This window comes from Podarcis bocagei (genome assembly GCF_964188305.1).
Source record: "Podarcis bocagei genome assembly, chromosome: 17".
In the NCBI taxonomy this organism is placed as follows: Eukaryota; Metazoa; Chordata; class Lepidosauria; order Squamata; family Lacertidae; genus Podarcis; species Podarcis bocagei.
In genome coordinates, this window is record NC_138143.1 from 32,222,073 (window position 1) to 32,237,464 (window position 15,392).

Here is a 15,392-nt window from a genome sequence, read left to right on the forward strand (position 1 = left end):
GCCGCAGAAAGAGCTGCATGGCTCTCCGAGATTGAAGCTAGCTGCGGCAAAAAAAAAGGATGGACAGTCCTCCTGCCAACTGCTAAAAGCTTTTCTCCAGCAGTAACAGACTGCCAAGCACCATCCTTCTGGGATATGGCTAAGTCATGTCAGGGTCAACTGCTCTGACAAATTACTGGAATTCTGTCAAGGTACGGAAACTCAGTACTTCCCCCTCCTCCCCTCAGCCCACTTGCGCTACAAGAATCCCCTAGGCTAAACAGCGGCTGCTCTGCTGAATGAATGAATGAATGAATGAATGAACTAATCTAGGAGTTAACATCAGGAGTATGAATGTGTGTGCTGCCGTCAATGGTACTGGATTACAACTACCTCCAATAAAGAGCTGGCCTGCAGCGTAATCTGGATTTGTTTGTGTAGAAGGAAAACCTATGGAGTTCCGTGGTGCTAAACTCCCGCTAGTAAGTAAGGGCACATCCTTAAGACCTTTAAAACTCACTAGACGAAAGAGTTTTCCGTTTTGGAGGTGCTTCGCAAAACGAATCTCCTATGGTCTTGCTTCGCAAGACGAAAATGTCTTGCGAGTTCCTGCGGGTTTTTTTCCTCCCCCCCCCTTTTTCTAAGCTGCTAAGCCGCTTATCAGCTGATCCGATCAGCAGATAAGCCGCTAAAAGAGCTAATAGCGCTAATCCGCTAATCCATCAATGGGCTTGCTTCGCAAGACGAAAAAACCGCTAGACGAAGAGAATCACAGAACGGATTCTTTTCGTCTTGCGAGGCACCACTGTATATATATATATATATATATATATATATATTCCAAAAGCACAAACCTATACGTGTCCACCCAGGAGTAAAACCCATTGAGTTCAGTGGGGTTTTATTCCTAGGTAAATAGTAAAATCATAATATTAAAACAATAAAAACGTAATAAAAATCATAATAACAGACAGCATAATAATGGAATAATCATAATAACAGTCCCCGTTCCCCCCCCAACAAGCTTTAACAGGCCATAGATTATTTAATGGCTAAAGACCTGTATCCCATATAAATAAATAAATAAGTAAAAATGCCTTGGACCCTTTTAGAGTCTAGGTCAGACATAGGCAAACTCAGCCCTCCAGATGTTTTGGGACTACAACTCCCATCATCCCTGGCTAACAGGACCAGTGGTCAGGGATGATAGGAGTTGTAGTCCCAAAACATCTGGAGGGCCGAGTTTGCCTATGCCTGGTCTAGGTGAAGGCTCTTGCGACTGAACCCTCGTGCCATACAAGATGAAGTTCTGAATTAGAGATGGAATTTCCCCCTTATACACACTTTCATATGAGGATGCATTCAGTCATGCAATTCCCCGCCAACCAGTGTAGATCCAGTCTTGTCAGGTTTCAGAAGGAGGTACAAATATCACTTTGGAAGGTACATGGTCATAGCTCGTAATGCACAGGCTAATAATGGCCAATACAGAATTTCAGCACAGCAAGGAGAAAAACAAATTGGTACTACTCTACACTTCCCCATGGTAAAGATGTGGCGGTTGCTTTCACACCCCTTGCCAGACCATCACATCCATCAGTGACTCCTTAAACTACATTCAGATATGTAGTATAGCCAGAATCTATTGTTTCTTTCTCTCAATTTTCCTGAAATTCTAATATCACATAGGCCCGTGTAAAGAATCGCTTCCTGAAACAATTCTCACATCACCAGTGAATTAGAGCCTTGATATTTAACACTTTATTGCTCTTTCATTATTTTAAGTACTGAGGAGAAGGGGAGGGAATTCTGCACTGAAGACATGACCAGCCCACCAAACATTATTCAAAGATCAATGTAATTTTTTATCGGACTGCCATCGCAACTGCTTGAATGGCCTTACATGTTCATTACAGAAGGAACAATTCTTCAAAAATTATATTGGTTTCTTCTATTGACTGGTCGTCTGGATAGCATTTCTTCAATTTGGAAGCATAAAGGTCACCTAGAATTACAGATATATTTTAGACGAGGAAAGTACCTGTAAAAATATTTATCCGAAAGCCAATTGTAATCAACCCCAGTGACTTGTTTGCGCTAATCCAGATTTTTCATTTGTGTACTAGTGAAAGCCCTCTGTGCACACAATACAGGCCACGGAATGTGTATGCAATCACAATTCTCTATATAACCTGCACAACTGAGCCAAAAAACTATAGCTCTGCAAAGAAGGCTGGGGAGGGGCATAGGGTCCACCTCCCTAACACTTTCCTGAATATGGGGAAGGGCACACAGCTAGCAATGTCAGAGGATTCCCAAGGAAATGGGAGCAGAAATTGCCAATGTTTGCTTATTTACCCCACGCTCAGAAAGGAAATCAATCCAGCAAATACAATCAATATTCACTGTTGCTGTTGTTTTCAATCCATAAATAATATGGATTGAATTTGCACTGCATTTGCTTTGCAGTTAAATGAATGGGTTGGAATAACATGAGAACCACATAAGTAATTATGTAAAATTGTGCCACACCAGGCAGCAAGTCAAGTAACATAGCTTTTGTCAGAAGCTAAGCTGCAGTGGAATGGAAACAGCGCTGCATGCAACCAGTATTACACGGAACGGAAATCAGTACCTTTTACGCCTCCATTAAATGAACTCCCCGTCCTAAGTAGCCCAGTCTTTTTTTTCAGTTTTGGTCACAGTGGCCACCAATTCCCTGTCTTTCCTGTTGGGACTGCATGTTGGGAAACATGCATGCCATTGCATGTTTCAGTAAGGGTCAAAGATTTTTTGGAGTGTGTGACTAGAATGAAGATTCCCAGCAAAGGTCAGAGGATGGTTTTGTGATACATTCAAGATTAAACTGCAAAAAGCAGCACAATGTAAGAACATTTATTCTGGTTATTTTTTATACTACCCAATAACCAGAAACATAGCTACCTACGAAGAACGGCCATACATGATCTGTGAAAGAATGAGAAGTGTTGCATTCTGTTTAGAGGCCGTTATCCTAATTGCTCTTATGATTAACTGCTAAACTGTTTTGATTCTCCCCCCCTTAGAAACATATTCTTTGAAAAATCTTAAATTGTTGGTGATTAAACCTTGATGGCTTGATTTCCATATCATGCATAACTGCCTTAACCAGATTTATCCCCTCACAGAGCTACAATTCCCAGCACCCATAACAAACTGCAGTTCCCAGGATCCTTTGGGGGGTGCTTTAAATATATGGTGAGTACATGGCTGAAAAGGGACGCAGGTGGCGCTGTGGCTTAAACCACAGAGCCTAGCACTTGCCGATCAGAAGGTCGGCGGTTCAAATCCCCGCAATGGGGTGAGCTCCCGTTGCTCAGTCCCTGCTCCTGCCAACCTAGCAGTTTGAAAGCACATCAAAGTGCAAGTAGATAAATAGGTACCGCTCTGGCGGGAAGGTAAACGGTGTTTCCGTGTGCTGCTCTGGTTCGCCAGAAGCGGCTTAGTCATGCTGGCCACATGACCTGGAAGCTGTACACCGGCTCCCTTGGCCAATAAAGCGAGATCAGCGCCGCAACCCCAGAGTCGGCCACGACTGGACCTAATGGTCAGGGGTCCCTTTACCTTTACATGGCTGAAAGCTGGGATAAGTGTGCATGTGTCTGCTTTCAAACAGTTTTGGGGATTGGGATTTATGAGCCTATTGGGGGTCTTGCTCGAAGCTCTGCGCATAGCCCTAAAAATATCTACATGTCAACTCCCTAATTGTAGGTTTATAAATGTGGCCTCTACCACAAGGCAATATAAATCTATGGAACAATTTCATTTATATGAATTAACTGGGCTGACATCCAAAACATTACGAAAAGTGGAATTATTGGGAAATGGGACGTTGCTAAGCAGTTTTAGGTCCCATTTAATTTAGAGTTAAGCAGGTGCATGGCTAAGGAATCCTATGCTATTATTGTAGTACAAGGAAGAGATGCTGGCACTAAATGAATGCAATGGCTGCCATGTTTTATACTTGCCTAAGAAGGGAAACCCATGGATAGGAAATTCTCAGAGTGACAGGAAAAACAGCATGCTCACTGTCTCCTTCACAATCAGTAATGTCCAAGCATCACATGGGCAATAGTATATAGCAGTACATAAAACAGCATGCTCATTGTCTCCTTCACAATCAGTAATGTCCAAGCATCACATGGGCAATAAGAGAGCCAATCTGGCCAGTCCAAGCCTCTCAAACCCCCAAACCTCCAACACAGAAAGAAACCAGACTACCAGGTGGCTGCCACAGGTACAACCAGGTAGGACTGGGGGAGACTCCTGCCTTGAAATCCTGGAGAGCCCCTACCAGCCAGTTTAGATGGTCCAATGGTCTCATTTGGTATAAATAAGCTTCCTACAAGGTGTGACCAGAAAGTTCAGTGAACGGTCACAAAAATTGGATGGCGAGAAATATTTGAACATACACACCTTACAGAACTTCAAAGTAGGCCCCCTCTGATACAATGCACCGTTGACAACATTCGTAGAAATGTTGGAAACTTCTGGAGAAGTCCTCTTTTCGTACTGCTTTCAGTTCCCTCGTCACAGCAGCCTGGACGTGTGAAATGTTGGGAAATCTGTGCCCTTCCGGTACAGATTTCAGTTTTGGAAAAAGGAAGAAATCCGCTGGGGCCAGATCGGGAGAATATGGAGGGTGGGACACAACTCAGTAACCTCAGTAACGATTTCACGTGGAATATGCAATTCTTCCACCATCATTCGGATGGACAAACGCTGATCCCACATCAATAACTCATGAACTTCGTCAACATTTGCCACCATTCTGCTCGTTGGTGGTCTGCCAGACAAGGGTCATCTTCAATGGTTTGCCGCCCTTCAGAGAAACACTTAAACTACTCATACACTGTCTTTCAAGTTACCGCTTCATCTCCGTACAGAACTGTGAGCCTTTCATGGGTTTCCGATGCTGATTCTATGTTCGAATATTTCTCGCTGTCTGAATTCTCTGACCATTCACCGAACTTTCCAGTCACACCTTCTATATTCCTAGCTCTCTGGAGAGTTCTATGATCCCCTTGTAGCTGTCTTTCCTCTAGTGGAGGAAATGCATCCAGCTGCACGGCACCAACAACCAGTGGCGGATTTACGTATAAGCTAAACAAACTATAGGTTAGGGTCCCTACTCTCTTGGGGGCCCCAAAAAAATTTAAAGGGAAAATACTGGATGTACATTTCCAAAATGTAAGATAAAAAACAAATAAAATAAAACCTACATACAGCAACAGTGTTTTGTGTTGTGTAGGCTCCTATGATGTAAGTAATGGATCCCACCTGCTAGCCTGCTCCCTAAAATATCACTGGTTTGCTCCTTTCTATATATAGGGTGCCTACATTCTGCATGGACTGGCTGAATGGCAACTTCTGCAAATGGTTTTAGATACCATTTCGCTGAAGCCATGGAGCCTGCATTCGCTCCAAGATGCACACACATTTCCCCTTACTTTTTAGGAGGGGAAAAGTGTGTCTTATAGAGCGAAAAATACGGTATTTTGTTATGTGCAAATGGCTTTAGATACCTATTAGGTCTATAAATTACCATATAGCATATATTCAACACAAAAAAACCAGCGACAATTTGTTGTTGACAAAGGACAGCTGGACATATAAATGGCCCCATTACCTTCAGTAGCTTAGGGCCTCGTCAAACCTAAATCCGGCCCTGCCAACAGCCAAAGAGACCTTATGTGATGTGCCCAAACTAAAGCCCAGACCTAAAGCACAACCGCTGGCCCAGAATCAACGCTTCAAAAACGCACAAGGGATATTTGCTCCATTCACTTCATCTGAAGTTTTCAGAGAACTTAATAGCACATTTTTCCACGTCATTAATTCTGGATCCCACAATGTCTTGTTTGCCTGTCTGTTTACCGTTACTAGGTATTGGGCTGTTGAAGTCAGTCCCTTTCGCATGGACCCCTTCCCATTTGCTGCTCCATCCATCAACTATTCCCTCGACTGCTTCTTTAATTTCAGGCAAATAATTATTTTATCATTTTGCGGTGATTTGTGCCATCTGCTAGCCCAGACACTTCAGTAATCCAATCTTGGTGACATTGTTTCTTAGTATTTGTGCCTTCTCTGCTTTTTTGCTTGTGCGTGTGTGTGTGTAGGGGGTTTAACTATAAATTCAGAGACCAACTCCACCTTCAGCCATACCAGTGTTTTCGAAACAATTCTCTGGCATGCATTTTCAACACCTCTATCCAAGAAAAAGAGGGCTGCATTTTTATGTGTCGGTAATTTACACGCTGTGAACAACAGATGTCCTAAATTTAGCAGCGAGGGAAGTGTTTCTGAAACTATCAATACCTGAGGCAGAAGGTCCCCCTCTCCACTGCCTTGCAGGATATCTTCAGGAGAAGAAAAGGCTCGGGACAAACCCCTAAGCAAATCAGAAGTGGAGTCCCTAGGACAGTTGAATGGCACCTCCTTCTGGCAAATCCTGCAGCCAAGCTGGTGCCAAACGTATTGCTCTGCTTTCCTTTGGACATCAGCGAAGCCAAAAGAGGGGTCTTGTTTTCTGGGCAGCCCAAGATCTCCATATTCACTGCCCTGGCTTGCGCCCCGGGGAGGTCACTGCTAATACAGCAGTTTTACTTCACCCCTGGAAGTGCACTCCATTCTCTCTTGAGACAGACGGATGCCAACAACATGGCTGGATCATGCCCACACTTTGATTCCAGCCCAGGTTAATACATTTTTATGCTTAGCAGAAGCCTGAGTTTATTTAATGCTCAGTTTTCCCGCTGATAGAAAGTATATAGCAGTACATAATACAACACTGTGACATGTGTCCGGGGATGACAGTTTATGGCACTTTGTGGAATAACTGTAAAAATCCTGGGAAGACATCAGTTGCGTTTTGCTGGACAATTTATGCCGGGATGCTGGGAAAATGAAAGCAGCATTGTTAAATAGTAACTGGCCCCCCTCACCTCCTGTGAGAAATAGCACTTGTTGGGGGGGGGGGAGGAAGCAATCCAACACATTTCACCACAGCACTCCTTATTCTCCTATTTCAACGAAGGTGCCAAAATTACAGCCCAATGTATTTTAATTTTTTTTATCCGTGAATGTGAATGGGCCCAAATAACTGAAGAAACCATGGAAACAAGGAATGCTCAGGATATGGGGCAATCCATAAGAACTGCCAGAGTTTTACCCCCATCAAAGCTGCTATGCCTTTTTAGCAGCTGGGTGACAAACCGATATTTGGGTTTTTCTCCTCACAGAGGCCCTGCGAGGTAAGTTAGGCTGAGGGACAATCATTGCGCCAAGACCACCCAGTGAATTTGACTGACCTAAAAGAGACGGGGGGGGGGGGAGATAAGATATAGGGAAAGAGGAATGGATAAATGTGTCAATTTCAATTTCTTACTTTTCCAGTCTTAAATTCAGTTCTTCTTGATCCTGAAACAATTAGGCTCATTAAATGTTGTCAGCACTTTAGTGTGAATTTGTCCCAAGGTGTTTTTGCTATGGAGTTTCGACTAATATACTGTACAAGCAGGTCCTGCTACCTGCCCACTCATTACCATCCACAAATTCACTTATGCAAACATAAAGAATTATGCCCCAAACCTCACTATACGCTCTGAAGATTCAAACAATATCCAGACAGCTGCAGCTTGCCCACGTCTTTCCTTGTTGTGCTTTGCTGGTCAGCAGCAGCTATTTTGGGGCAGAAAACTTGGAGAGAGCAGGAAGAGAGATTGGACAAATCAGAGAGCAGGAGAGAACAGGCAAATCATTTTTTTCCCTTTGGCTCTCTTCTGTTCATTGGCCACAGCAATTTTAGGAAGAAACCATTTCAGGAGCGGGGGGAGATCACTGACTCTCATTGAAATCAATTGAAATCTTGGGCTCGTTAGGCAAATGGGACCCATGTGTATACATTTTTGCAACTACCTTCCCCTAAAATAATACATTTCTGTAAGTTATTTTCAGTAATATATAACGTTTTGTGCACTCTTTACCATAGTATATGTGCATTTTCGTCCACATTACTTAGCTGGAGAACTGCATTGCAAAATTTAGAGTATTTCAAAGGATGGTTCTCATTTTGTTTTGGAAAGTGAAAATTTGGTAGGTTTGCCTCTAAATCTGAACTGAGTTGAACTTCTGCCCCCACCCCAGTGCCGGATTTATGTATAAGCTAAACAAGCTATAGCTTAGGGCCCCACTCTCTTGGGGGCCCCAAAAAAAATTAAAGGGAAAAAACCCTGGGTGTACATTTCCAAAATATGATAAAAAACACTATTAATATACTTCTTAATTGTATTTCACTATTAATATACTTCTTAATTGTATTTCAGTTCAACAATTACTTTGATAAAATACATATTTTGTTATGTGCAAATGGCTTTAGATACCTATTAGGTCCATAAATTACCACATGTATATATTCAACACAAAAACCAGCAACAATTTGTTGTTGACAAAGGACAGCTGGACATATAAAGGGCCCCATTACCTTCAATAGCTTAGGGCCTCATCAAACCTAAATCCGGCCCTGCCCCTCCCTATGGGGTAATAAGCCGTGGGAAAGGAAAGTTTCAACTCTTTTAAAATATATATATACCATAAGCGATTGGGACAGACAACGTATCTCATCTGCTGTCATCACATGCAAGATTGATCCTGATATAGCAAGAAGAAACCCCTGTTTCGAATTCTTAGTACTGTAACGATTGACAAATTTACTCATCCACGGCTTACCGCTGCAGCCTTTGACACAGAAACCCTGGACATGTATTTGTCTGTGTTAATAAGTATACATGCTATGTAGGTCTTTCAGTACACATAAAGTCCAAGTAAACAAATTGCAGTTCCATCTGGTCATCTCCAAGGCACTCCTCAGAAAAGCTTTCGATTGTATGAGTCATACTTTCCCCCAATCAGTGCAGTCTATGATGTAGGTGATTGTGTAAGAAAATGTCTGGAATGCAATTCACCTAAGTTTAGAATTGTGTCGCAGGGCATGACAAGGTAAAAATAACAACCTTTGCTCTATGATGGAAGTGGGAGAGAGAACATTCATTCACACTCTCTCTCTCTGTCACACACAGACACACACACACTATACCTGCTTTACTTCTGAACTGTTGAAAGCAGTCTTTAATATTATCAATAGAGAGATTTTACTTTCTTGGGCTCCATGATCACTGCAGATGGTGACAGCAGCCATGAAATTAAAAGACGCCTGCTTCTTGGGAGAAAAGCAGAGACATCACCTTGCCAACAAAGGTCCGTATAGTAAAAGCTATGGTTTTCCCAGTAGTGATGTATGGAAGTGAGAGCTGGACCATAAAGAAGGCTGGTCGCCAAAGAATTAATGCTTTTGAATTATGGTGCTGGAGGAGACTCTTGAGAGTCCCATGGACTGCAAGAAGATCAAACCTCCATTCTGAAGGAAATCACCCCTGAGTGCTCACTGGAAGGACAGATCCTGAAGCTGAGGCTCCAATACTTTGGCCACCTCATGAGAAGAGAAGACTCCCTGGGAAAGACCCTGATGCTGGGAAAGATGGAGGGCACAAGGAGAAGGGGACGACAGAGGACAAGATGGTTGGACAGTGTTCTCGAAGCTACCAGCATAAGTTTGACCAAACTGCGGGAGGCAGTGGAAGACAGAAGTGCCTGGCGTGCTCTGGTCCATGGGGTCACGAAGAGTCAGACAAGACTAAACGACTAAAGAACAACATTTTTTTAAAAGTTCTTATAACTATATTTCCAATCATATTTATGCCTGTAAGTGGCCCTTAACGGCTGAAATTCCCTGGCATTTTGGAGCTTGAACGAGCACATAGCTGTCAACATTTCCCTTTTTTTAAGGGAAATTCCCTTATTCTGAATAGGATTCCTCGCAAGAAAAGTTGACAGCTATGAACGAGCATGGGAAAAAGCCCTTAATACAGCAGGTTACACTTAAAGATTTTTGTTTTAAGTGAATCCTCTTTCATTTGCTTTATGTGGCTGTATCTAGCATCTTGGGCTGCCTCTGACTCCTCTTCCTTCTAGTTTCCCTTCCATTGCATCTTGAACCAGGCCCTCGTTTCTTAGGATATGTCCTATCCTGCTTAATTGCCTCTTCCTCATGCTTTGCACAGGTCATAAAATGCAATTAAAATAATCAAATTCAGTTCAGCCTCTTATCACACTACTTTCAGGTTTCTTACAGCCGATTGTCCTGTCTCCAACCTGCAACATCGTGCTGCCTTTAAGCAGATCTAAATCAAACCTAAAGCACACAGGGCTTGATTATACTGAATTATTCTTTTATCAAATTGCAACCATAAACCATTTCGGCACATAGCAAACCACAGCCATCCTTGATTCAAACCCCCTCATCTCCCCTGGCTCTCTAGTACTCCAGAAGCTTCTTAGAGTCATGTCATGCACACAGTTCCCCTGCTTTCCTCTATCTCCGCCCCACAAGCACTTCGATCCCACATGCCATTAAGTGCTGTCAGAAATAGAACCGACTGGGCTGATCACCATTTATTTCTCATCCTGCAGCAAGATCAAGGAACAAGGTCAAGAGGTTTCTCTTGACATATTAAAGAAGGAGGGAAGGGAGGCACATAAAAATCTGTTTGCAGAACAGCAGGCATGTTTGTGTCCTGTAGCAAGAACAACAAAGATCCCAGTGGCCCGCTAGAAAAGACTTGGGCAAATTTATTGTTACATGAACGGCTGCAGGATGCAGCCTCTGCCTTGTCAGATGCCTGTTGAAGGAGTGTAGAAGTTGGTAGGGAAAGGGATGAAGATCTGTACTTTATTTATTCATACATTTACAGAGCAAACCTATATAAGTCTACTCAGAAGTAGGGCTAGGGGAGAAATTAGATTCTGTTTGCATTAACCTGCCCACACACTTTCTTGCCAGAATGGTATATGCCCTGGTTATCTCCCACTTGCAATACTGCAATGCGCTCTACCTTTGAAGGTGACTCAGAAACTACAACTACAGTTGAACCTCGGAAGCCGAACGCCTGTAAACTCAAACATTTCGGCTCCCAAATGACTGGAAACCAGAAGTGATTGTTCTGGTTTTCGAATGATTTTTGGAAGCCGAACGTCCGGGACAGCTTCTGCCACTTCTGATTGGCTGCAGGACGCTCTTGCAGCCAATCGGAAGCCGTGCCTTGGAAGTCAAACGTTTTGGAAGTCAAACGGCCTTCCGGAATGGATTCCGTTCGACTTCCAAGGTATGTCTGTTGTCCAGAATGCCGCAGCTAGACTGGTGACTGGGAATGGTCTGTGGGATCACTGGCAAATTTGCTGTATTGGGTCTTAAAAACCAGGAGCACTTGGGAGCAGCTGCTCCTTCAAACATGGTGATAAATGTCCTAGTCCTGCTGGTTTCAATGGGAGTCTTGCTTAAATCTCTACCTTTGACGTCAATGGTATTTTTTTAAAGGTTTATTTTGCCTAGGCAGTGCTCTGAAAATTAACCTTGTTTAATTGTTTCTCATTGCATAGTTGCTTTTTGCATGAATAATCTTCAATTTTTCAATATAGCTGATTTGTAACACATCCCTAAAATTATTGGTCTGTTGAACCGACTTTTGAATGGCATTAGTTAATGCATATCCATTGTGCATGATGCTTTCTGCAGATTCCCTCTATAAACCAGCCTATAATTTTGTGAATATAAATATCTTAGTACTTCATGGGTAGCAATTAACCTTTCCCCAGCAAGCTCATTTATCACTTGAGGTTGCCCATGAAGAAACATCTAGATTCTACTGCTTTCAAATAATTCTGAACATAAATAAGCCCAGAAATTTGCAGTATGGCATATAAACACCGAGAACAATATAGAAATGTTCAGCATGCTTGCATCTTATTGATTTTGCAGGGAAGTATTGAAGTCCTATTGATTTGATGGGACATAAAACTTGTTCAACATGTTTCAAGGGCAGCTTTGAGCAATTGTGTTGGGAGGGACCCTATGTCTGAATTGGCCAACTTTATAAATTTGATTTTGCACCAACAGTTCTGTGTGAAACAGAAATATCAAACACACAAAAATGTATCACTGTATTGCAAACGTGCCTTCAGCAGCTGGTAAAAATACGCACACTCCTATCCTTTGGGTTGTCAGAAACGAAACAACTGGGTATTGCCCAAGCAAGAAGCAAATGAAGTAGGAGGTGCAGTGACAGAAAGTCTCCAACAGAAAAGGTAACGGTGAAGGACCCCTGGGAGTTAAGTCCAGTTGCAGACAACTCTGGGGTTGTGGCGCTCATCTTGCTTTACTGGCCGAGGGAGCTGGCATTTGTCCGCACACAGTTTTTCCAGGTCATGTGGCCAGCATGACTAAGCCACTCCTAGTGAAACCAGAGCAGCGCATGGAAATGCTGCTTATCTTCCCGCCAGAGTGGTACCTATTTATCTACTTGCACTTTGACATGCTTTTGAACTGCTGGGTTGGCAGGAGCTGGGACCAAGCAATGGGAGCACACGCCGTCGCAGGGCCTCGAACTGCCGACCTTCCGATTGGCAAGTCCAAGCGGCACAGTGGTTTCAACCACAGCGGCACCCGCGCCCCCAACAGAAAGCCACCACCGACTCATAGTGAACCTCCCACTGAAAAATGAAGGCACAATGCACTGAAGCACATCTACAGTTGGGCAAAGTATGAATTTATGCAAGAGGTGGACCCAATGTCAAGAAAGTACAGGTTGGCACTTGGATGAGGATGTTAAGCAGATGTCGGGGAAAGCATGTAGGTGCAAGTAGTTCCAGATGCACTGCCATGTGAATGGGCTCCTGGTTCAAGAGGCGAGGGAGATGGACTTGCAGGCATCTCAGAAATCCCCAGAGAGCTGCTGCCAAGAGGGTGCTATGCTGTCTGGGCAGGAAAGCCAGTAAATCATAAACTGAGAATGGCACCTCAGTGATCAGTAGGCTTGCCACATTTTTCCTGGTCTCGAAAGACGACTCAACCCACTGTTCCAGAAATGACTCTCCTTTCCCCACTGTACTAATTTGCTGACAGTCTTATACAAAGCATCTCATAAAAGCTCATAAAGTCCCAGCTTGGGAATTGCTAAGAGACGTCCATAGCGTTGCCACCTAGTGGCCAGAAGCCAAATTCATTTCATTAGAAAAGTTGAGACTCAACATTCTTCAGAGATCGAACACTTTTCCCAAGATGGATGCCATAGGCTCGGGGCCTGTGTGAACAGAGAGCAAAACGAAAACCAGTCATTACCTCAGATTGCTGGCCTTGCCTCAGTAAGTTATAACTGACACAAGGCATTAACCAAGTTTCCATTTTAATGTGACATCGTACACCAATTTGTTTTCCCAAAGTTTTATATAGTACAGTGGTACCTTGGTACTCGAACGGCTTGGCTCCCGAACAAATCGGCTCCTGAACGCCACAAACCCAGAAGTGAGTGTTCCGGTTTGCGGACGTTTTTCAGAAGCCAAATGTCCGGCACAGCTTCCGCAGCTTCTGATTGAGTGCAGGAAGCTCCTGAAGCCAATCGGAAGCCGCGCCTTGGTTTTCAAACCATTTCAGGAGTTGAACAGACTCCCAGAATGGATTAAGTTCAAGAACCAATGTACCAGTGTAGCTACCATATAATGAACACTCGTTCTGATTTGTCTCTACAGAGGTTATATGACACTCTATCAATCAATTGTTATCCTGTACTTTTCAGTGCTCCCCCCACTTTTGCTACTGCAAAAAATTCAGTTACTGCGAAAAATTCAGTTTTTCTTAGCATTGAGTTTGCTGTTCAAGAGTGTCAAATCTATGTTTGTGCCCCCTAAACTTGCTGTGTATTATTTAATCCCACCTGCCAAAGACAGGCAGCCTGAAAGTGGATTTTTATTTTCTGAAAACTTAATCTCTTATTGTGTGGTGTGAGAATAACATTGTTAGAGCCACAGGCCTTTTCTATTTCACTGCCTTAATCTTCCATACTTCATTTACATCGTTAAGAATCAAAGCTTTTTGGCTGTGCAAGCCTTCGAACTTTTGAACATGCTCACACTAGTGAGTCACAGTTTACCAAGCTGCTTCAGAGCACACAATTGCTTTCCTTGCGGTAAATAACGGGAAATGGGAGGGGGTAAGAGAAAATATTTGCTTGAGCTATGCATGCATGAAGCAAACGGAGTAAGAGGCAGAGGCAGAGAGGAAAGAATACAGGCTGGAATTAGGATTTCTACCATGAGCCCTCCCTGCTTTAAAACATACAATGAAACAGGCACTTTATCAAAGCTTGTGGGGTTTTCCAGTGTTGAGTGGGATCAATGCTTCCTTCCCAAAATGCTTGGGGAATGAGTCACTAATCAAATGTCAGCTACAATTTCTTCATTGTGCAAAATACTGGTTGCTCTGCAAAACTTCACAGAGATGTTGTTTTGCAGGAGAGGGTACTCTGGAATGGGCCCCCCTCCCACCAAATCTAGGTCTCCCCCCCCCACTCCCAAATCTAAGTTTGTTCTTAAATGTCACTGTAAAATATTGACAGATTCTAGAGTCGCCATATGTCTGGACATACCCAGAATACTGCAGTCGTAAGCAGTGCCCATGCTACCAACTATATGAACCACCAGTGGCTTTGCTACTTGTCTGGATCTGCAGAAACAGGAAGTGTTGGTTTGGTGGGTTATGAACTGTGCAGGCCTGCACTAGAAGAAGCAAGAAATCCACTAAATGTTTGGAATCTGTACTCTTAAATGGGAGAGAGGTGGGTGGTGTTGGAGAGAGGTTTGGGAGAGAGAGTCTTACTCTCTTGTGGCTGAGTGAAGCACAATGGCAATTGCTCTTAGCACATTAAAACTTTGTTAGATTTACAGTTGCCTTCCCCCACCTTTAAACAAATGTTCCCCACAAAAATACTTAGGCTAGAATAAATCACAGACACTTAGCTTTGCACATAGGTGAATATTTTACTTATGAATTTTCCAGATGTTATGGCAAACAAGCCTCCATGCTGGCAGTAAAACAAAGATGAAAAAGGTTCCAGACAACTTTAAAAGAAGATAACTTGGTTTCCTTGCAAAAGGGATCTTGCAATCTTTGGGTTGGCAAAGATGCAGGCTTTAAAAGCTCCCTTTTGCGGTTGATCCAGTTCACTTGGTTTTTGTTGCAGTTGGGAGCCATAGCCACATGGCTCCTTGCTTACTTGTTCCTGGAAGTTACCTGAGCAAGGATCATGCCACTCTGACTTGTGGCTAGATAATACCTCCACTACCACCTCTTGGTTGACTGCCTTACTGCCACCAGAATTAACCCTTAAATTACTAACTCAATAATGCCTTCCATTGTACTTTCAACACTTCTCCTTCTTGGCTTCTTTAAAATGTGATAGCAGTGTATATGCGTGTGTGTGTGTGAT

At 43.2% G+C, this 15,392-nt stretch overlaps 1 protein-coding gene across 3 annotated transcripts in view; it reads right to left on the reverse strand.

Annotated features, from left to right (window-relative positions):
- Positions 1 to 8,072, reverse strand: part of LOC308576951 (uncharacterized protein) — a 121,249-nt gene extending 113,177 nt beyond the window's left edge. Inside the window, exon 1 of one of the 3 annotated variants that reach the window (XR_014003300.1) lies at positions 7,609 to 8,072. The gene's annotated coding sequence lies outside the window, so the exon portion shown is untranslated. Of the gene's footprint in view, positions 1 to 7,405 lie in introns of all 3 variants that reach the window. The other 2 variants (XR_014003301.1, XR_014003302.1) reach the window with 2 other exon arrangements.
- Positions 8,073 to 15,392: the final 7,320 nt, after the last annotated feature.